We start from the raw sequence: 22,460 nt of genomic DNA on the forward strand, positions 1-22,460 counted from the left end.
AATCAGGCAAAATAGTCTAACGAGAAGCAGAATTTTTACCCTTAGTTCAGTCTGATCGAAGCCAGCTTCAGTCCGACCGAAATCGCGCAGAATTGTCCAGCAAGAGAGTAGGATTTTAAGCCTTAATTCGGTCCGACCGACCCAACTGCGTTCCAATCAAAGTGTAACTTTTTTCATAAATTTGAGGTGGTTTCAAAGTCGGTCCAAGAAAATACTATAAATATGGGTCTCTTAATTGTTTCTAAGCAAGAATTAGGGTTGAAAGAGTGGGGCGAGGTGTTCGAGAATTTCAAGGAGTCCTTCCTTCTTCCCCAATCTTCTTCTTCTGGTTAGTTTTATGCTGTGTTCACAACCCCAAGTGTAGGGTCGCGATGTAGTAATAATCTCGGTGCGACTGAGGTCGAATCCACAGGGACTGAACTTGTGTATCTTCTGAATTTAACCAGAACTATAACTACATGAAGAACTGAAACTAAGTCTGAATAATTGAAAGAGTAATTGTGATTAAAGTGATTAAAAACTAACAAATTTGAAGGTGGTAACTAGGGTTTCTAAGGATCCACTTGCAGAGATCAGTGGACCCTCTTACTTGATTCAAGTCACATGATTGGAATTGGAGTCCTATCCTATCCAATTGGAAGATATACAATTAAGATCAATCTGAACTTTCCTTAACTTAATTCTTAATGGAGGAGAATTGTGATAATTAGAAGAGATTTCATCACCAAACCATGCCCATGGGACGATGGCTAACAACAGGATTTACCAATCCCACAATCTCAAAATCAGGAAAAGAAGATACTTAAAGTTATTGCAAATCTACTGTAATTTGAGTCACAATAAACCATTAAGAAATGAAAGTATTCCTTTAAAATCAAACTAGAATCAAAGAAGGTTCAACATAAACATGAATCAAAGTAAAAGAAACATCCCATCACGCAACAAGCTTCACCTCTTAGCCATAGCTAAGAGGTTTAGACAACCATAGACATGACTGAACCAAAGTCTCTTAAGAAAAGCATAAAAACAAGCTAAAGACGAAGAAGAAGAACTCCCGAACAACGACTCCACCATTTTGCTCCACTCCTCAAACCTTAGATCCAACCTAGATCAAGAAAATTCAGTTCAAATCTTCAATTTTATTCATTCCTCACTTGGTTTCCTTAGATCTTTGGCATGTGAATTCTTCATTCTTGATCTTCTAAGATCCAACCTTTGGCTTGGTGATTTTTGAGCTTTAAATCCATGCTTTTAACATTCTTTTCAATCCAAGCTCTTAGATTCACCTTGCAATACAAACTTGTATAAAATATAACATTAAGCAGTATCATGTTCATAAAACCAAGATATAAATAGGGGATAATATGCAATATTTGACCCTTAACACAATCCCCAACCAGAATTTTGCTAGTCCCGAACAAAGTATGTGAAAAATATTTCGAGAACCATTGTATAATTTCCATAAGCTCAGGAGGTTTCAAAAACAATCCAGATAATAGAGTTTCAAAATACATCAATGTTGAGCATTATTCTCTCCTAAACTCTAGCATTCGGTAAACTTCATAATCAAGTTCAATGCATTAATCTTCCAATTAGAACCATTCCAAACATTGAGTTCCATGGGTGCATAATAAAGTCTAGACTTATCAAAATTAAAGTTCGATTCTACATTTTCATAATAACATTAATAATCAAAAGAACATTAAGGAAAATCAAAACCTAAAACGAAACTTTCCTTACAACTTTTGATTTATCCATCGATGGCTTTCACGCTATGTTTAATCTTTTTAAAGATCTTTAATAGGTGGCCTTTTTCAACGACAATATTTTTTTTAGCTCGGCATTATATTTTTTCTTTCTTTTCAACTCTTCTCATTGAACATGATGGACAAATTCCCCAGGTTGGTTTCTTTCATGCTTAATAATCATAAAGTTAACAATTTAATGTTAAATGAAGCTTTAATGTGACAGCTAGATATGACATGTAAAATCATGACTCGATTAATGTTTAAAACTTCTACTCATGGATTAATAATTCGAACTTAACTTTAAAATCTCTAAGTAACTGAATCAAAGAGACATAAATCATCAACATTAAGCATCTTATAATTCTAATTTTAAAAATTTTTGCACTTTTTCACAATTTTTACTCAAGGACTAAGAAAACAATTGATTAGTTTACCTAATCTCCCATCCCCAACCTAAAATCTCCATTGTCCTCAATGTAAAAGAAATAAGCTTGTAATGCAAAAGAGGCAATGAAAAGAAAAAGGGAAGTGATGGAAAGATAATACCTGAAGAAGAAATTTTGAGACTTTTCTAATGATCTAAGTGTGAAGATGGGTTAACACAAAAGACTCAAATAGATGATAAGCTAACTATCCTAAAACAGCGAAAAGCAGTAAACCTAACTACACCTCCATCAGACTATCCTGGTAAATAGGATCATTAAGAGGTATTAAAATGTCCTCTAAATCAAATTTTTAAACAAATGGCTTGAAACAATGTCCGTTCACTTTGAAATCATTGCCATTTTAAGATTTTGAATCATGATGGCCCTATGGGGATAAACATTAGTAATAGTGAAAGGATTAGTCCAATGAGATAGAAGTTTAGCCAAAAAAAGATGTAACCGAGAATTATATAAAAGGACCTTCTGACCTGGTGTGAATGATTTTCTGAGAATGTGTTAGTCATGAAACACCTTCATTCTGTCCTTCTAAATTCTCGAATTCTCTTATGTGCTATTTCGGATTTCTTCGATTTCATTCAAATGGAGTTTGCGCAGCGAGCTAGCGTTATCTAAATTGAAGTTCAAATTTTTAATCGCCCAGTAGGCCCTATGTTCCAACTCCATAGGTCAGTGGCAAGCCTTCCCATAGACAAGTGTAAAGGGAGACATTCCAATATGGGTTTTAAATGTAGTACGGTAAGCCCATAAAGCATCAGTCAATCGGATTGACCAATCATTTCGATCAGGGTTAACCATTTTCTCCAAAATGTGTTTGATCTCCCTATTGAAAATCTTAGCTTGCCCACTTGTTTGTGGGTGGTATGGAGTACTCACCTTGTGAGAGATGTCATATTTCTTCATTAAGTTCGTGAATGGCCTATTACAAAAATGTGAGCCCCCATCACTAATGATGGCTCGAGGTGTTCCTAACTGGAAAATGATGTTTTCTTTTAAGAACTTAATGACTGTTTGATGGTCATTGTTCCGGCATGGAATCACTTCGACCCATTTAGGGACATAGTTTACTGTTAACAAAATATATAAATTTCTAACGGATTAGGAGAATGGTCCCATGAAATCGATGCCCCAAAATCAAATGCTCAGAATAGGGTTAAAAGGAATTATATTCCGATGGGACAATACTCCCAAATTCTGACAACACTCACAAGCTTTGCAAAACTCATGAGTGTCCTTGAACATAGTGGGCCAGTAAAAGCTACACTACAAAATTTTGGCCTTGGTCTTTTTAGCAGAAAGGTGACCACCACAGGCTTGAGAGTGACAAAAGGAGATAACACTTTAGTGTTCATTGTTTGGCACACATCGTCTTAAGATTTGGTCTGACCAATATTTAAATAAGTACAAATCATTTAGAAGAACTTACGAACCTCAGCGAAGAATTTTTTCTTATCTTGCGTAGTCCAATGTGTTAGTGGGAAACCTGTAATAAGAGAATTAACAATATCAGCAAACCAAGGTGAATGGGAGACTTTGAACAATTGTTCGTTAGGGAACATGTCATTTATATGTGTCGTCTCAAGGGAATCAGAGAGATCAAGATGGGAAAGATGGTCAGCCACTACATTCTCTACTCCCTTTTTATCTTTTATTTCCAAATCAAATTCTTGGAGTAAGAGGATCCATCTTATCAAATGGGGCTTAGTATCATTCTTAGAAAGAAGATACTTGAGCGTCGCATGATCAGTGTAGATGATGATCTTGGATTTGATCAAGTAAGACCTAAATTTGTCTAAAGTGAATACTACGGCTAAGAGTTCTTTCTCTGTAGTAGACTAATTCACTTGAGCAGAGTTTAAGGTTCTACTTGCATAATGTATAACGTAGGGCTTCTTATCTTTTCTCTGACCTAACATCGCCCCGATAGCATAATCTAATGCATCGAACATAAGTTCAAAAGGAATGCTCCAATCGGGTGGTTGTATGATAGGTACGGTGGTTAACATGCTCTTGAGCTTGGAACGAGCTTCCTGGCATTGCCCATTCCACTCATATGGTACTTCCTTTTGAACTAGATTGCATAAAGGATGAGAGACGTGACTAAAGTCCTTTATGAATCTTCTGTAAAATTCAACGTGTCCTAAGAAGGATCACATGTCACGTATGTTCTTGGGAGGAGGTAAGTTAGAGATCAATCTTAGCCTTATTTACCTCAATTCCCTTAGATGAGATATATGTCCAAGGACAATTTCCTTATGAACCATGAAGTGACACTTCTCCCAATTCAGTACGAAGTTCTTTTCCTCACATCGCTTCAACAGACATTTAAGATTCTCCAAATAATCGCTGAAGGATGGAACAAAGACAGAGAAATCGTCCATGAAGATCTTTAAATATTGTCCCACCATGTTAGAAAAAATACTCATAATGCATCGCGGAAAAGTGGCGGGGGCATTAAACAGTCCGAATGACATCCTTCATTAAGCAAAGGTGCCAAAGGGACATGTGAATGTGGTCTTTTCCTGATCTTCAGGGGCTATCTTTATCTAGTTATAGCCCGAATACCTATCAAGGAAGCAATTGTATGAGTGACTAGCTAGCCTTTCTAAAATTTGATTAATGGAGGGCAAAGGAAAGTGGTCCTTCCTCGTGATGATATTCACTTTCCTGTAGTCAACGCACATTCTCCAACCAGTAGTAACTCTATTTGGCACGAGTTCATTGTTGTTATTGGCTACTATGGTGATTCTGGACTTCTTAGGTACCACCTGAGTTGGACTCACCCATTAGTTATCCGATATAGGGTATATGATACCTACATCTAATAGCTTAAGAACCTTGGCCTTAACCACTTCGTTCATGTTTGAATTTAATCTATATTATGGTTGCCGAGAGGTCTTCGCATTATCTTTTAAATAAATGTGGTGAGTACAAATCGAAGGGTCAATTCCCTTGAGGTCCGCAATCGACCATCCAAGGGCCGTCTTGTGCTCAATGAGAGTAGAAATAAGCATACTCTCTTATTCTTACTTGAGGTGGGAAGAAATCACCACCAGGTATGTCTCGTCTTGACCTAAATAAACATATGTCAATTTAGAGGGCAAAGGTTTTAGGTCAAGCTTCGGCGCCTTGAGGTTAGACAGTAGAGCCACTACATCAGTTTGAGGTAATTCTTCAAATTGTGGCCTCCACTGGTTAACTTCAAGTACCGACATTGTATCAAGCATGGCACCCGTCTCCCTAATTGTATCATCATCCAAATCATGGGAGTGTGCCAAGCACATCTCTAGAGGGTCAGAGGATAAGGTCATCAGAGTTCTATCTTCCACGAAAGAATCTGTCATGTTAATGTTGTGGGTATTGTCATCATCCTCTACCTGCTTGCTCATATTGAAGAAGATGTTGAGCTCCAATGTCATATTCCCGAAAGATAGATTCATGACTCCATTCCTACAATTAATGATTGCATTTGATGTAGCAAGGAACGGTCAACCAAGGATGACAGGAATTTGAGTGCTCATGTCCAGATGAGTTGAATGTCTAGGATGATAAAATCTACTAGGGAGTTTGGGTGAATTTTAATTCACCCATACCCAGTTGTTCGTAGACTGAGTAAGGAATCAATTATCCCTCTCGACACATGATCTGAGCGATTGACAAGTTGTAATGTGGTCCAGGTGAATTTTAATTCACCCATACCCAATTGTTCGTAGACCAAGTAAGGAATCAAATTTACGCTTGCTCCTAAGTCAAGTAGTGCGTACTCAATTCGGTAGTTCCCAATTACACAAGGGATGGTTGGGCGATTGGGATCTTTGTATTTTTGTGGCACATCTTACTTTAGGATGGCACTCACTTTTTCTGTCAGAAAAATTTTCTTTTTTATGCTTTGCAGCCTTTTAGTTGTGCATAGGTCTTTCAGAAATTTAGCATATGAAGGAATTTGTTTTACAACATCTAAAAGAGGGATGTTGACCTTCATTTGTTTAAGCACCTCTAGAATGTCTTGAGAGTTAGAGAGATTTTGGTGCAATCAACTGTTGGGGGAGTGGAGCAATCAGCTTACTCAGAGGTTCCGGTTCTAATCCATGTGGAGTAATGCTAATTCTATTCTTTGTTTCTTCTTCCAGGTCCTTGGACTCTTTAGTCCTTACCAGAATAGATTTTTCAATTGTTTTTCCACTCCTAAGAGTCGTGATAGACTTGGCTTGCTCCATATGATTTAAAGAGCTTGGATCACTTATCTCCTATTGCGGTTTAGGATTGGGAAGAGACTAGGCTGGAAGCATCCCTTTCTCCCCACTCGCTAAGCGTGATTCCATCCTTTGCATGTGTTGGTGCACAAAAAATGGACGAAGTTTCCATCATGCGTTGATGAAAACTACAAATGATAAAGAAGGGATTTTAAGAGATGAGAAGATACAGAGACAAAGAAGAAAAAAAAGTAGAAAGAAGGATAGAAGAGAAAGGAAGTTATGGAAAGAAGGAAATGAAGAAAATATGAAGAAAAGGAAGGAATTCAGGGTCCGTGCAAACACCATTATGGGTTGTGCGCACCTGCTCAACGGTAAAAAGATCAAGGTGGTTCCGACGGTTAAGATTTGATGAAAGGTGGGCCCCATGGCACAAAGATCAAGGGTTCTCATGTGTGGAGGCTTATAAATACCATACTCCTCTCATTTGGACACATTGAAGATTCTGAAGAAGATCAGAGCTCCAGAGAAGAAGAGAAATATGAAGCTATAAAGAAGAGAAGGGAGGAGAAGGAGAGAGGAGGCTTTGTGCAGGGCTGCGCAACAGCATGGTGTTGCGTGGGCTTGCGCAACACCCTGTTGTTGTGCGGGAATGAATACTCAAGAGTTGAAATGCTGCCGAAATAGCTGGATGAAATGCAATCTTTGATCTTCCTTTTGTACAGGAACATGAGTTCAAGAAAGAGAGATCAGGTGATCAGATCCACATAACATTCCTCTTAATGAGATGATCAAATCACAAGCCGAAATGCTGTTGGATTTGATATCTAGATTTGACATTTAAACTCTCTCAATTCTTGTATTCTGAATATGTTATCTTAGAATCAAGGGAAATCAAAGGATGTAAATGAACTCAGTATGAATAAATATGATGATTGTTCTCTACACATTTTCTCCATTATGATTAAATAAGACAATCTCCCAAATAAGACTCTACTGGGGATCTTGTCATTATTTAATGATAACTTAGAAAATTTCTAGAGAATTTTCATCACTATTTGGCGTCCTTTCGATGCCAAAATGATGACTCTTAATGAGAACATCCTCCCCCTCATCTCTAAGATAGAATGTTTTATCATTCGGATAATAATTGCAGTTTTATATTTTGCTTGAAGGTTAAAAGATAAAACTACGAGTTATGATCAATGGTGAACCTAGCAAAGAAGGTGGATTTTTATTTCACTACGACCGGATTTGTGGTGGAATATGCAATGAATCAGCTTACAAGTCATAAAGCCAAATCTACTACAACCAAAAATGACAAGCCCTAAGTTAAGAATGGAGTTGTATCTGCTTCATCACTAGCACAGGGAAATGATGATGATGATTAGATTGTTGTAGCATCCCAAAGGATAGGGGCTCGAAATGTCGCAATTGCAAGGACAAACTCATCTCCACGTAGAATCAGGGGGCCGGTAATATGAAACACAGCCAGAAAGAATCTCGAGCTCACTCCTCCAACAATATATCTCGAGAAAACTATTCCTCCGCTGACATTGCATGATTTCCTCGCCTTGTCTACTACAGGAACCCAATGGACAAGGAGGCAGAAAGGTAAGTCATTATTGGTAAACTCACCAACTCCTACATCACCGTAATTGACTGACTTCCATGGAAGAACGGGCAAATCAAATGAAACTCCTCCTTCGATAAGTCTCGTTATATCATTGTATTTCTAGTCCACTCTAATGACGGCTTCATCATAGAGCAAAGAAGTCGTTGTGCATATGGCAGGAATCAGTCAAGGTCTCCTGCCAAACGTAGATGAACGTATGGCTAAGATGCCGAAGCTCAAAGAATCTTGATAGAGGAATGTCGAAGTCTCCGAGAAGCTTTGGCCACTCTCGCTCATAACATGGCTCAAGCAACAGCCCCACTAGTAATGGCCACTATGAACAAACAAGAGCGATAACCTGAAAGTTCATTACCATAAAGACTAGGATTACATGGGTCTGCTCCGGTTGCTAGAGCAATAACGCAAGAGGAGATGCGACAAATGGTAGCAGATGTTGTCAGAGAGCTTGAACATACTGGGAGGTTCTGATACAGAACACCGTATCCAAGAGAGGTAGAAGATGTTCTATTTCTAGCAAACTTCAAGCAACCCAATTTTCAGAAATTTAATGGAGTTGAGTCTCTAGAAGAACATCTCATATACTTCATCACCACTATGGGGAACTTCTCTACTGTTTCACAATATTATTTACGGCTGTTTGGTGCTTCCTTGACTGGCAAAGCATTTCGATGGTATTTTAATCTAGCACCGAAATCAATAAGAACTTGGGAACAGATGCAAGACACATTTATATCCAATTTCTTCTCATCAGAACATGATGTCAGTGTTACAGAATTGGCCTTTGTCAGACAAAGAGAAAATGAACCTATGGAGAAATTCATCGACAGGTGAAAGACTTTGGGGGCTTCGTGTAGACAATTGCCAGAAGAGATGGAACTAGTAAAAATGTGTTTGAATTCTATGGAGTCGAGAATTGCCTTTGGGCTCAAAAGCGCTAATATAAAAACTTTGTGAGATCTTGCAACAAAAGCGCATGCATTGGAACTGATGGCCAGGAAGATGCCAACATTTCAAATTAGGACAGAAAGAAGAGGAACAAATAGATCAAGAAAAGAAAAAGAATACTTTTTATAGTAAGCGAGAAACAAGGAAGAGAGAGGATTCAGATCAGTATAAGGGTCATGTAAATGATAAGCAGACTCGATCGTACGATTATCATAAAGAATATGATTTCGAGAGAGAAGACGTTATACTGATGATGGAACAGTTATTAGTTGTCGGGACCATTCGATTACCTTAGCCCAGACGTCCAGAAGAAGTCGAAATGACTAAAGATAAGAGATATTGCCGTTATCATCGTTATGTGGGACACCCAATGGAAAATTGCTTTACACTAAAGGACATGTTGCAAAGGATGATAAATCAAAGTGAGATAGTAATGAAAAAAAATGAGAAGCAAGATAAGAAAGTAACTGTGAAGATAACATTTGCAAGAGATCCTTTGAAAAACTGGAAAGATAAAGGGAAAACTGTTGCGGCAAGAGAATGGCCAACTGCGATAGATTCCATAAATAACTCTCGTTATAATTCACGATCTATTGGATCATCTTTTGAAGAAGCCAGTAATGACTTAGCTTTTATTCGCCAAAGAGAAAATGAACCAGCCAAAGAATTCATAAGTCAATGGAGAACTCTGGGGGCATCAAGTTTACAATTGGTGAAAGGAAAAAAGAGAGCGAATCAAGCTATGCATAGAAAGCATAAAACCAAATATTGCATTGAGTCTTATTGGTTTGAATATACGTACCTTTCAGGGCCTAATAGAAAAGGTGGGCAATATAGAAGAGATAACTGCAAAAATAGAGTCTTATAAAAGTGAGATATTTTAAAATCTTAAAATAACTTCAATTAGTATCATGGAAGAAGACAGAAAGACGAAGAATCAACAAGATGAACATGGCAGAAGAGACACGAATAAACATATATCCAGGAAAATAAAGAAAAAATTCAGACAGTCTAAGGATTATGGGAGATATTTTTTTAAAGAAGATGACATACTGCCCATGCTGAACAAATTATTGGCAGCAGAGAAGATCAAATTGCCATGGTCAAAACATCCAAAGGAGATGAAGAAAGTACGTGAAAGTGACTATTGCTATTATCATCGTTTCCTCGGACATCGAACTAAGAATTGCTTTAAACTAAAGAGTATATTACAAAAAATGATTGATAATGGTGAAATAATCATAAGGATAGCATACGATGTAAGAGAGGAGATAAGAACACCCAAGCCTAATTGATGCAATTTTTCATATCTTCCTAATCGGGATGTAAGAGTATAAATATTCACAAAATTGGGGGCAATTCTAATCTCGGATAGTCCATGCGCAATGATAAGGCATCGATATATTTGTCAAAGTTCACTGCATCAAGATGTATTGCCTCTAAAGATCACCGTAATTTTGATTACGAAGATTATTAGTACAATGCTTCCTAATCGAAAGGGGGTAAGACAAGTAGAAAGAGATGAAATAGTTTCAAAAGGTGAAGCAATGTATTCATCCCCGAACATGAATGAATGAAAGGCAGATTTCCAAGCATATCAAGTTCAAACATATTATCGTCAAGCTCCGATGATTATTGCTGGATTAACGAAAACTACTACTGTCATCGCCATATCGTTGACATGAAGATTATTTTATTATCGAAGTTGACATTATTACCAAGCTGATACTCCATTCTGACCAAATTTTATAATATCATCAACAGCAGCAGGGGTGATATATCAATTATTGATTTATTATCTTCAATGAAGTTTATACAATCAATCATATATATAAATACCATGACAGCGATGGCAGCTTATCATTTAAGGTAGCCTAGCTAAGCCTATATGGCCAACTATGCATAAGATGACCAATGCCGTCTGTATAGCTTCTAACAGCGTCATGAGAAAGGAAAAAAATGCCCTCCCGTGAATAGGTTCGACCTTGTAGGCGAAGAAAAAGTGGGTTGCAATGTGCGCTCTTTGGCCATTATCCATAGATAGGCCAACCATGCATAAGACCCCCCAAATCCCTGATTTGATTTCAGTAGTAAATCATGAAGAAGGGTTTTTAGCCTACTCATTGAAAGACTGGCGGCCTTGGATTTGGTACTCTAAGGTAGCTTTGTGCGCCCCGTGAACTCTAGAGAGTTATTGCAACCAACTCTATGCGTAAATTCCACCGAGTTCACTGCCCCGGTAGCTTCACTGGGCCCCTCTAATGGATCACGGTTTGTGAACTCCTCGACCGCGATAAGTCTAGCGAACTCATGAGAGTTACAACGACCATTCATGTAAGACCCGACTCCAACATGAGTCTAAGAAACCGTGCTTACTCCACTACTCAAAAGGTTAAACCGTGTGTGAAAATGTCTAGTCATGTCAAGTCAAGTCAAGTTCAGTTAAGTCCAGTCAAGTCCAGTTAAGTCCAGTAAAGTTAAGTCAAGTCATATACAATCAAAGTATGTTCATTAAAGTATACTAGCTCCACTACTCAAGAGTTTAACCTATGCGTAGCATCAAAATGCTGCAGGAATATTGATGATATTGCGAATGAATGTTCGCCTTTTTTTCTTAAGATATACTCAAAAATGCAAATTTCCTGATATGAGAATCTCATGATTAGATTAAACAAACATACAAAATGCATTTCTTTTGAAATAGGTTTGGATTACAACAATATCAAGTTTGATTAAAATATTTTCTACTTTCTATTATAAAGCCAAAATACTTTAAGATCAATCACGAGCCTTCAAATATGATATGTTTATCCTTCTGAAGAGGATGAGTCTTCAATTATGATATGTTTATCTTTCTAAGAGGATGATGATATCTTTCTATCTCTCAACTTTCTGATGACAAAGGAGGGTTATCTTGCAAAATTTGCAAGGGAGGAGGAGGAGGATAGAATTGCAGTAAATCATCATTTTCTTTTTGAAAATTTAGAGACTCAGGTGTATTCTTCAGAGGAGTACCGAAAGGTATCCATCCTTCAAGAGTATCGGCAGGCTTCACTCTAGAAATATTGTGTTCTGAAGAAATCTTTATGCAAAGTTAGCCTGGAGAGGGAGTACGATCTGTTTCTTCAAAGTAGCCAATGCCTTGGTCTTTTTGATAACTTCTTAGTTGCAGTGGAAGAATCCATATGGCATGATCTACTGGGTAACAATGTTTCACTAAGTAATACTGATGAACCCACCAGCGCATCCAGTAGTAAGAAGCGTTAAACAGATAATTATAGCCAGGAATTATGTAACACCCTGGTTCTCAAAACCCGAGGATAGTCGCTCGAGTACGAGAACCCGTGTATTACACTATGAAGTAACTAGCTTTACTTCTAATCACTAGAAAATTTCACGACATAAAAATAAGACAACTACCATGTAAACTAGAATATCACGAGTAACAACAAGGAAGTTTAGTACAAGTAAAGGAAAGAAAAATGAAATCTCACAGTAGGGAATTATTATTACAATTCAAGCAAAATACAAAATCTGAAGTACAAAGTAAGTAAATCCTAGAGTTCCAATGGCTCAACAACATTCACATAAAACTCTTCCTCGCCAAACTCCACCTCAGCCATCCCTGGAAACCCATCATAGAGGTCTTCACCTGTTCTTATTCCTGCATCTATTTGGTACAACCACATGATTTGGTGAGGGAAAACTCAATGAGAATTTCCTGCACGGATTCATACATATCATGTCATTCCAAAATAGTTTAAATCAACATATTCAAATTACAAGGAGACTAATCATAAAATTATAAATGAATGTATGAATGTATGAATGTATGTTCAAGTCACAGTCTGGGGATGCACATCCAGCTGTCAAAATAAAGGGTCGCCTAAGGAGAACTAGCCACCCAGAAAAGACCATGTAGGTGATTGTGCCCAAGGATATCTCCTAAAAAAATAAACAAGGTACGCCCGAGGAGAGTCTAATCCCGGAAAAGCCTCATGTAAAGAAAGAGCACCCAAAGTGGCACAAATGCACATGCTCTAGGAGTTTAACTGAAGTAACAGGACTTACAACAAATTAAACAGAGTGTGGCTTACATTGAGCACTCGGAAAAGCTCATGTGTCATGCGTGGATGTCATGCACCATGATACTCATGTACACTCCATATGATTAACAGGTTGCTTTCTTAGATGTTGTCAAAGATCACAAGATATTAAACATCCAAACATGATTTCAATCATAGATTCATTTACATTTTTCTAGGTCCAAATGATAGCCCATAAACATGACATTTCAAGCATACTAAATTAGTGATAGATTTATTCTACTTCCTAAGAAAAGTGATGTCTCACACTCACATTTGTTGTTAAACTTGTGAGATAAAGGAATGGAAGCATCATATGATCCATTTCTACTACAATAAAGTTATGTCCAAAATTGGGCAATTGCTAGGATAGCATAGAGAATGCAAAACTAAACCAAATTACATAATTATGAATTGTAGGCCTAGAGTAGTAGAAGTTAAAATAATATCCCACATTCATCAATTCCAAATAGAAATCTAAAGTACTATAAGTTACCATTTGTAACATTCTAATACTATATTAGGTTCAATTTATAACTAATCTAATATATGCAAGGGGTTAATGGAGCAACTCACCATTAGAATAGAAGCAATTTATCTAACCTCTTAGTGCAACTAATAGAAGTACACATTTACATAAGCAATTTCAAATGGGGCATAATGAGCATAATACAATTCTCATAAGATGGAATAAAGCAATATGATTCAAGACAATCTTACATGAGTGTTGACATCAATTCTAGATTTAAGGAACCAACATTAACATTTGCACAATTATACAGTCTTTATACTTTTAAGCTTAAGCTTAAACAACATTAACATTCCAGATTTAAGGACGCTGACCTAACTCGGTGCGGCATCAGGTGGTGAACTCGGCCACCCTCTCTCTATTCATTCCTTTTTCTTCTTTCCTTCCTACTTCCCTTCTCTTTCTCTCTGTCTTCTTTTCTTTCTTCTCCATTCGAATTGGCAACCCCAAAATGTGCTAGAGACTACAAGTCGACCCAGTTGGGGCAGCGACCCGACAGCGAGTCGGTGGATTTGATTCGAGTCGAGACAAAGCAGAAACATCGCCTCTCTCTCTCTCTCTGTTCTCTATCTTCTGATCTTCTTTCTTTTCTTCTTCTCTTTCTTCCTTCTACTTCACTCTTTCTCTTGCTCTGTTAGGGAGACAGAAGCAGTGCTGGACTCGGCTGCGACTCGAACTTAGTCGACCCAACTTGATGCGGCAGCGGCGTTCTTCCCTCTCTCTCTTCCTTTCTTTCCTCACTTTCCTCTTTTCGAGAATGTTGCCCTAAAAGGAGTCTTTAAATAAGGTTCTATTAACTTGTTACTAAATGCTTTTATCCCAACTAATTAGCTGATTAGTTACAGGATAGCGTTTTAACTTGTAAGAGTTTTGAAAAGATGATCCTGTCCACTGATTGTATGGAGAGATTATGATGTTATGGATGAGTTTTTGGGGTCTTGGTCTATCCAATGGACCACTCAAATCAAAGATCAAGGTCCCATGTATGGTGATGGGTTTCACCAGTCGGTTGGAGAAGAAGGTGGCTGATCATGGCAAGTTCTCATCGGAGGGCTGATCAATTGATCTGAGGCATATGGATGGTTTGGATTTGACCACTGATCATCGTGGGACCCACCATTTGGAGTGGCTTAAACAAAAACTCGGTGGGTTCCGAGATTTTTGATTTCGGGCGATCTTCTCATAAGAAGGAGATCTTGTGTGAGATCTCCAAACTGCTGTGAATGAGGTTGTGAGAATGCCCTAGGATTGACGCCTAGGATGCTCCTGGAGAGTTTCTAAAGGCTTACAAATGGTTGCAATCTCGCCAGTTGTTTAACCAAAAAGATTCCCTCAAATCTTTCTTAGCGGCGGAGAGAAAGAGCGCTGGTTGCTCTAAAAATTCGTTAGCGCGGCTAGGGTTCAACGAAATGAATGGTTGAGATCACTCCAAGTGTATGGTTAGGATTGCAATGGAACTCTCGTTCTTAAAACCACAATCGCACGCGGCATTCTTAAGCGTAAGCTCGCACATATGCACATGCGTAGTAGTGTTGAAGACGAGTATGGTTTTGGTCAAACCCGTGAGTTCTCTAAGATGAACGGTTCAGATCATCCATTTGATCTCAGATGGTGGGCCACTACGACTGCGAACGACAGTTATTCCCCTCTTTTTAAAAAAATGGAGTCAAAGGGGAGATTTGGAGAGAAACTCTCCCCTTTTAAAATTTCACGGGTCAACACGGTTTGATCGTGTTGACAGATTTTGCGCGTTGCATGTGCATGTGCACCTCGTGCACACACACTTACGTTGGGACCCACCCTGATGTATATTAATGAGATCAATTCCATTCATCAATTTTGTCGGGTCCCACTAGGGTGCTATATGCAGAGTGGGGTCAATCAAGTGATTAGGTGGACCGCACTTGGTGATTCAAGTGTCTTCCAATGGTTAAATCTATTCACAACTTGACTCACACTGAAGTACAAGGTTTTTGGACTTGTTTAAAAGGGTAATTAGCGATGGACTTAGTGATCGAATAACTTGATTATGATAGTTAGTGCTGGATTTCCATATTAAGTGATGTGAACCTAACCATAGAGGGACTTAGTGATATATGCCAACAATTCCATGTTGATTTCATTAATTCAGGGTACCTATAGTACGAAATTATGAATCATAAATAGTGATGTTAAGCGATCCAATAGTTGGATGGCTTGATTATCGACATTAGAGTTTTCTAGTTTGATCTTAGTTAGAATTTGTAGCGAATCATCTGGTTTACTTAAAGTGTTCAGGAAATGATTGAATGTGGATTATAAATCTTAGTTATTATGGCTTAATGAACAGCGGGTTTGATGATCAGGGGTTTGTTATTGACAATGGATGTTTATTCCACTTATCAAGAAGATTAAGATCATAGAGGATGTGCTAGTCTTACTTGAGATTCAATTGAGGGATGGTTCAATCTATGGATGGCGAACATACTTGATGGTTGGATCATCATTGTTGATGTAATATTAGGTTGAAAGGTCAATGGTCAACTTGAAGTACCTTGCAGATACATTGTGCCTGTCATAGTCTGAATCTAATGGTCAAGATGGATAGATTGAGGATACTTGGATGGAGGTGTGTGGTATAAATTACATGTGTTCTCACACATGTATAAAGTTATTTAGATCTCTATAGTAGCACCCGAGTATAGAAAATACAGGGTGTTACAAATTATGAAATGTGACTTGGTATGAATGTCCAAGAGCTGCTTTCATATCAAAGCCCAATTATATGGCCCTATTCCGTAACTTCTCATTTCTCTAGCAACAATATCGTAAGTCCCCGGCATAGTTTGATCAAATCTAAACTGGCGAGCAAATTTGCTTGGATAGTATGGTTCACGCCAAAATATACTACCTTCCCTCAAAGGAAGAGTACTAGATCTAATAAAGACAAGAAATGAATGTCCACCAAATGAGAAGGAGTCATCATTAACAACTGTTACGTCTTCAGGAGAACTAGTAAAGGGAAATTGATGAAAGTTGATAGGATCATTTCTTTCTATTTTCCTAGTGACCTAACCATTCGACTTCTTGATCATCTTTCTCAGTTGGTAATGTTGAAGAGGAAGACAATCATGATTTGAATATGCTCTTCCAGAGTCAGTAAATGTCCAGGGGAAATATACTCCTAGCCAGCCTATAAAGAAATGCCATGGAGCACAAATAGGAAAAGGTTTAGAGGAAGGATCATTAGGCCCAAAGATGACATCCCCAAAAGCATGATACAGGGAGCACAGAACTGGAGGAGCTAGGAAATATTTTTGGCCTTCGCCATTACACCTGTAACCACGAAGAAAGATGCCCTGATGATATCTATCTATTCAAAGTCTGAAAATATTACCAACCTCAGCCAATACGTTAAGAAAGCGGTTAGTTCGCAGGAAGAACTGTATTCCGTGGTATTCTTGATGTTCTTGTGAATGGTCTTGAGTTATTGATGATTATGACCTACAAAACTATCAAGGTGAAAATACAGTTAGTGAAATAAGATCTACAAGATCAAAATTTTGGAAATAAAAGATAGGAAGAAGAAAATATACTGCAACTTTCGAGAAAAATGGGCTAGCCATTCAAGAGAAGTAATGCGATTAGGCTGAGGGAAATTAGTTTGCACATCAAAAGTGCAAGCGTGGTCTTTGAAATCTCAGATTTGTTGTCCCCTGCTAAAGCTAGAGCAAGTTCTCCATTAGAAAGTACATATGTATAAAAAATGTTACCCATAATAGGAAGACCTACTATGCAAAAAAGGTCCCATAAGGTAATGCTCAACCCGCTTGAGGGAAGATGGAATGAATTGGTTATTGGAGACCAATGATTGAGGAAGCCTCGAAAGATACCTGCATCTGCATGAAAATGTTCTGACATAGCTATGATTGCATCAGAGAGATTAATCTGTTCCAGAATAATGGTGTGTTTTCGAGTGACGGCTCAAGCCCAGGCACTGTAGAAATTGCGAAGAGATAGGAGACCTACGGCTGAGAATATTTCTGTATTCCAAGGTAGTCTTTTAGAAAAGAAGAGTTGCTGAGCAGTTTTGAAATAATGGGTAGGTAAACGTTGCTGAGGATCATGGCATGGACGTAAAAATCTCATTTTATGAATCCTACCAGCTCTTTGGCGGGGTCCATTTTCTTCCAGATATCCTGTTAAAATTCTTGGTTCCTTTATGACCCAATTGTTCATGGAAACAAGGACATTTTGTCGATCAAATGGCTCACTGTGTAAAATTGACCAGTGACACCGTAGATTGATGGGAATGACGAATGGTTCGTTTGCAGGAGAGTTATGAAGTTCCAAAGTCTCTTCATTTGTCTTTACATAATTCTAAGAATGCTGGAGAAACTATTTAGATCCTGAGGAAGATGGATGATTCTTTCTTCTTGAAGAAGAAGCCTTCGAGCGATGCATGATTATTGGCCAAGAATTATCAAGATGAAAATAAAAGTAAAGATGCAAGGGTTGAGGAAGGATTTTGAAAATCTGAAAAGTTTTCAAACTTAGAAAAAGAAATTTTAAGGTTATTTCCGTGCAGGTGCGCAGTATGGATCGGTTACTGCAGTTGCATGGTATTGCGTAAGCCAAGGAAGGATTCGAGACTTGAAAATTTTTAAAGGAATGCTTTTGCGTAGAGGGGAAGATGATTACATGAGAATGCACAAAGGGTATTCGTTGTGCAGTGGTGCGCAGAAGCAAGGTTCGGAAAAATGCAAGGTAGATGTTACGTGGAGGTCACGAGCAAAGGCAAGCTGTTGCAAGGGCAAATAGTAAAGAGATAAGATCTCCATAGGAAGTTGAGGGAGTAAAATGAAAGAATTGGCTCTAGTATTCATAGGGAAGCAGGACCCGATTGAATTGTTACTTTGGGCAGACCCGCGCAATGGCATTTGCAAAAATGATTTGATCATATTTCTTTATCAAGGGAGGGATAAAGAAAAAGGATCAAGGGGGCATCTGTTGGTGCATAAAAAAATGTTTGAAGTTTCCATCATGCATAAATGAAAACTATAAATGATAAAGAAGGGATTTTAAGAGATGAGAAGATATTAGAGACAAAGAAAAAAAAAGAAGAAATAAGGATAGAAGAGAAAGGAAGTTATGGAAATAAGGAAATGAAGAAAGTATGAAGAAAAGGAAGGAATTCATGGCTGTTGCACAGACCCGTGCAAGGGGTGTTGATTGCGTGGGTCCGCGCAAACACCATTATGGGTTGTACGCATCTGCTCAACGGAAAAAAGATCAAGGTGGTCTCGACTGTTGAGATTTGATGAAAGGTGGGCCCCATGGCACAAAGATCAAGGGTTTGCAAGTGTGGAGGCCTATAAATACTCCACTCCCCCTCACATTTGGACACATTGAAGATTTTGAAGAAGATCAGAGCTCCAAAGAAGAGAAGTCTGAAGGTATCAAGAAGAGAAGTGAGGAGAAGGAGAGAGGAGGCTTTGTGTAGGGTCGTGCAACACCATGCTCACACAACACCCTGTTGTTGCATGGGAATGAATACTCAAGAACTGAAATGCTGCCCAAATGGCTGGATGAAATGCAATCTTTGATCTTCCTTTTATACAGGAGCATGAGTTTAAGAAAGAGAGATCAGATGACTAGATCTGCACAACATTCCTCTCAATGAGATGATCAAATCACAAGCTGAAATGCTGCCGGATTTGATATCCAGATTTGACATTTAAACTTTGTCAAGTCTTGTATTCAAAATATGCTATCTTAGAATTAAGAGAAATCAAAGGATGTGAAGGAACTCAATATGAATAAATATGATGATTGTTCTCTATGCATTTTCTCTGTTATGATTAAATAAGGCAATCTCCCAAATTAAATACATCTGTTTCTTGTCGAAATAGCACAGATGATACAAGCGTTCCTAAGGCTGATCTGATATCCTGGAATGCTTGTGCATTATTTTAATTGAGTAACTGTTGGTTTTGAATGTGTTTTAGAACCGGGTCCTCTTAAGGTTTCCCTTGATTTAAGAATTGGTTAGGGATTCCTTGAGAAGCAGCAGTTTGTTTGTTCCTCCAACTAAAGTTCGAATGATTTTCAGTTGAGTGTATATTGCAAGCACAAATACTGCAAACAGCTTCCTTAGCCTTATCCTTCTTAAGTTTCATGGCTTCGAGTATCCTTGTGAGATTAGCCACTTTAGCATTTGTATCATCATCCTCTTTTAAGAAGTATATCCCACCCTTCTCCTTTGATTGAGTAGGCTTAGATATGGTGCTAAGTCTTGGGGAAATGTCCCATGATTGTGCGGTTTCAGCGAGTTTGCCAAAGTAATCCCACACTTCGTCAACATTTTTGTTCATGAATTCCCCATTGCACATCGTCTCGACGAATTGGTGCATGGAAGATGTCAGTCCATCATGAAAGAAACTTGTTATGCACCACGTTTCAAAACCGTGTTGCGGGCATGAACTGACGGGATCCTTGAACCACTCCCAACATTGGAAGAATGTTTCGTCTTCCTTTTGGGCAAAGTTTATAATCGATTTTCTGATAGTGTTTTCTTAACCCCAAGTGTAGGGTCGGGATGTAGTAATAATCTCGGTGAGACTGTGGTCAAATCCATAGGGACTAATCTCGTGAGTATTCTGAAAGTAACTAGAAATAGAACTAGAAGAAGATACTAATCTAAATCTGGTAGTTAAGAGAGGAATTGTGAAGGATTTAATTAGAAACTTAAGAATTTAAAGGTGGGAACTAGGGTTTCTAAGGATCCACTTGTAGCAATCAGGGAAATCTATGCTTGATTCAAGGACACAACTGGAATCAGAATCTCATCTTATCCAGTTGGAAGATATTTAAGTAAAACCAAATCTAAACTTCCTTTGACCTAATTATCAATGGATGAGAGGTGTGAGAACTGAAAGTGATTCCATCACAAAACCATGCCCAGGAGATAATGGCTCACAATAGGATATACCAATCTCATAACTAAACATAAGAGAATCATGAAGATTAGAAGCGATTCCATCGTCCAACCCTGCCCAAGGGACGATGGTGGATAACAAGATATCCTAATTTCACAATCTCAATACATGAAAAGAGATACTCAAAGTGTCATGCCCCAAACTTACAAATTGGGCTCACAAAATTCTCGATCGTCGAATTTGGTGCCAACAGCCTCCTTAGTACCTCATTCTCGGCTCCTAGCGCATATATGCCAGATTCCGATCCTGGGATCATACAAGGTGGTTTTTTTTTTGTAGATTTATCTCGTAATAAGCATAACCACAAGTATACCCAAATCATAAAGGCAACATCATCATCATATATCCATTATTATAAACAGTTGAATACAGTGCTGAAAGGAAAATACATATGTCAAAAATCAAAACTCCATAAGTCAACTGCACGCTCCAAGCTCGACGCTGCTGTAACCTACACGCATCTATCATGTATAAGCTTATAAAAAACTTAGAGGGTGGTGTAAGTGTGTGTACAAGATAAGTGCCAAGTATTCAATACAATGCCTTAATCATACAATATCGGAATTACTAGCAAGATCATGAATCATATGATATCAGAGTAAGCAGAAATACTGCAAGTCTATAAATCATACGATATCAGAATAATGTGAAAACATGCTGATAGACCCATAAATACCATCAGCCTTATCCAGGCTATACGATGCAAAAATATAATAAACCAATGTCATATACCGAGGAAGCAATGTAGATCAGCTATGCAATGCGAAGACAATAAGCCAAATACTATGTGCTAAGGACGCAATGCAATATGCGATGCGAATGAAATGACCAAGCTAAAGTGTGAAATCGGGATGATAGTACGTAGTATCGCAAGCTACGGAGTCTATCACAAAGGACTCCTATCCAAACTAGTCTCATACCTAAATTTAGATAATCAAACCCAATGTGGTAGACTCTTGATCTCAGGTTAGTCGCGCGCCCAACCAAAATCCTGGCCATGCGATGGTACACAACAATTAGTTATGCACCACCAGCCCAAGTGGATAATGAATGAAATGAATGCATGAGTATACAACTCCTACTCAATAATTTCACATATCAGTACAGTTCCTCTCTGGGAAATCATCGGGGTCTATTACACTCCAAACCAGATTGTCGCCCCATCGCGCGTAACAAGGTGAGTGGAAGAGACCTCACTATCCACCTGCCAATATCGGGCCCGGCTCATCGATAGCGGACCCATTCCTCGAGCTGGTCAGACTCAGCCTAGCATTGCCCCCTCCTCTCGAGAAGGTAAGGCTGTACCCCCTTCCAACTGACCACGACACAGTGGGAGACGTAGCCTAACGGTATCTGGCTCTCATGCGCTCATGCATCCACTTAGTCTAGATGTTGGAGCAACCTCTGGAACCAAGAGGGTTTAGGGACTTTCACCAAGGGATATCTATAACACTCCATGTAGAATAGATTTTCGGTGTCCCATCTGGCCATCCACGAAAAACCTGTGGAGACTACGACCCTGATGTTGCTAGGGCATATGGTGGTCATGTCACACAAATGCGAGATGCATGAGTCACATAGTCCAATCATGCATCAATCATATGCATACCGTGCGCTCATGTGGGACAACTCCGCCTATTAGGGAGTCCCATGAACAACCTGCCCTATGGCATATGCAATGGTTAATCACATTTCATAACAAACATGCAGATGATGCGTATGGGCATGTATTATGATGCTATGCTATCGCATACTCATAATCAGTATCAATAACAGGCCTCAATAATCGTCATTGACAATCGGCCTCGACAATGTGGACATTTAACCAACATTGCCCCCAAGGGGTGGCCCATATAGAGCCTAACATATAGTGGACCCATGGCCTCACAAAGGGCCTGATATAC

The 22,460-nt window shown here is 38.6% G+C and overlaps 1 non-coding gene across 1 annotated transcript; it reads left to right on the plus strand.

Annotated features, from left to right (window-relative positions):
• The first annotated feature begins 20,020 nt into the window (after positions 1 to 20,020).
• On the plus strand, positions 20,021 to 20,127 carry LOC131235833 (small nucleolar RNA R71). Its single transcript, XR_009166353.1, has one exon. It is a non-coding gene; the product is annotated as a small nucleolar RNA R71 (small nucleolar RNA).
• The last annotated feature ends 2,333 nt before the right edge of the window (positions 20,128 to 22,460 follow it).

This window comes from Magnolia sinica, chromosome 19 (genome assembly GCF_029962835.1).
Source record: "Magnolia sinica isolate HGM2019 chromosome 19, MsV1, whole genome shotgun sequence".
NCBI classification, from domain to species: Eukaryota; Viridiplantae; Streptophyta; class Magnoliopsida; order Magnoliales; family Magnoliaceae; genus Magnolia; species Magnolia sinica.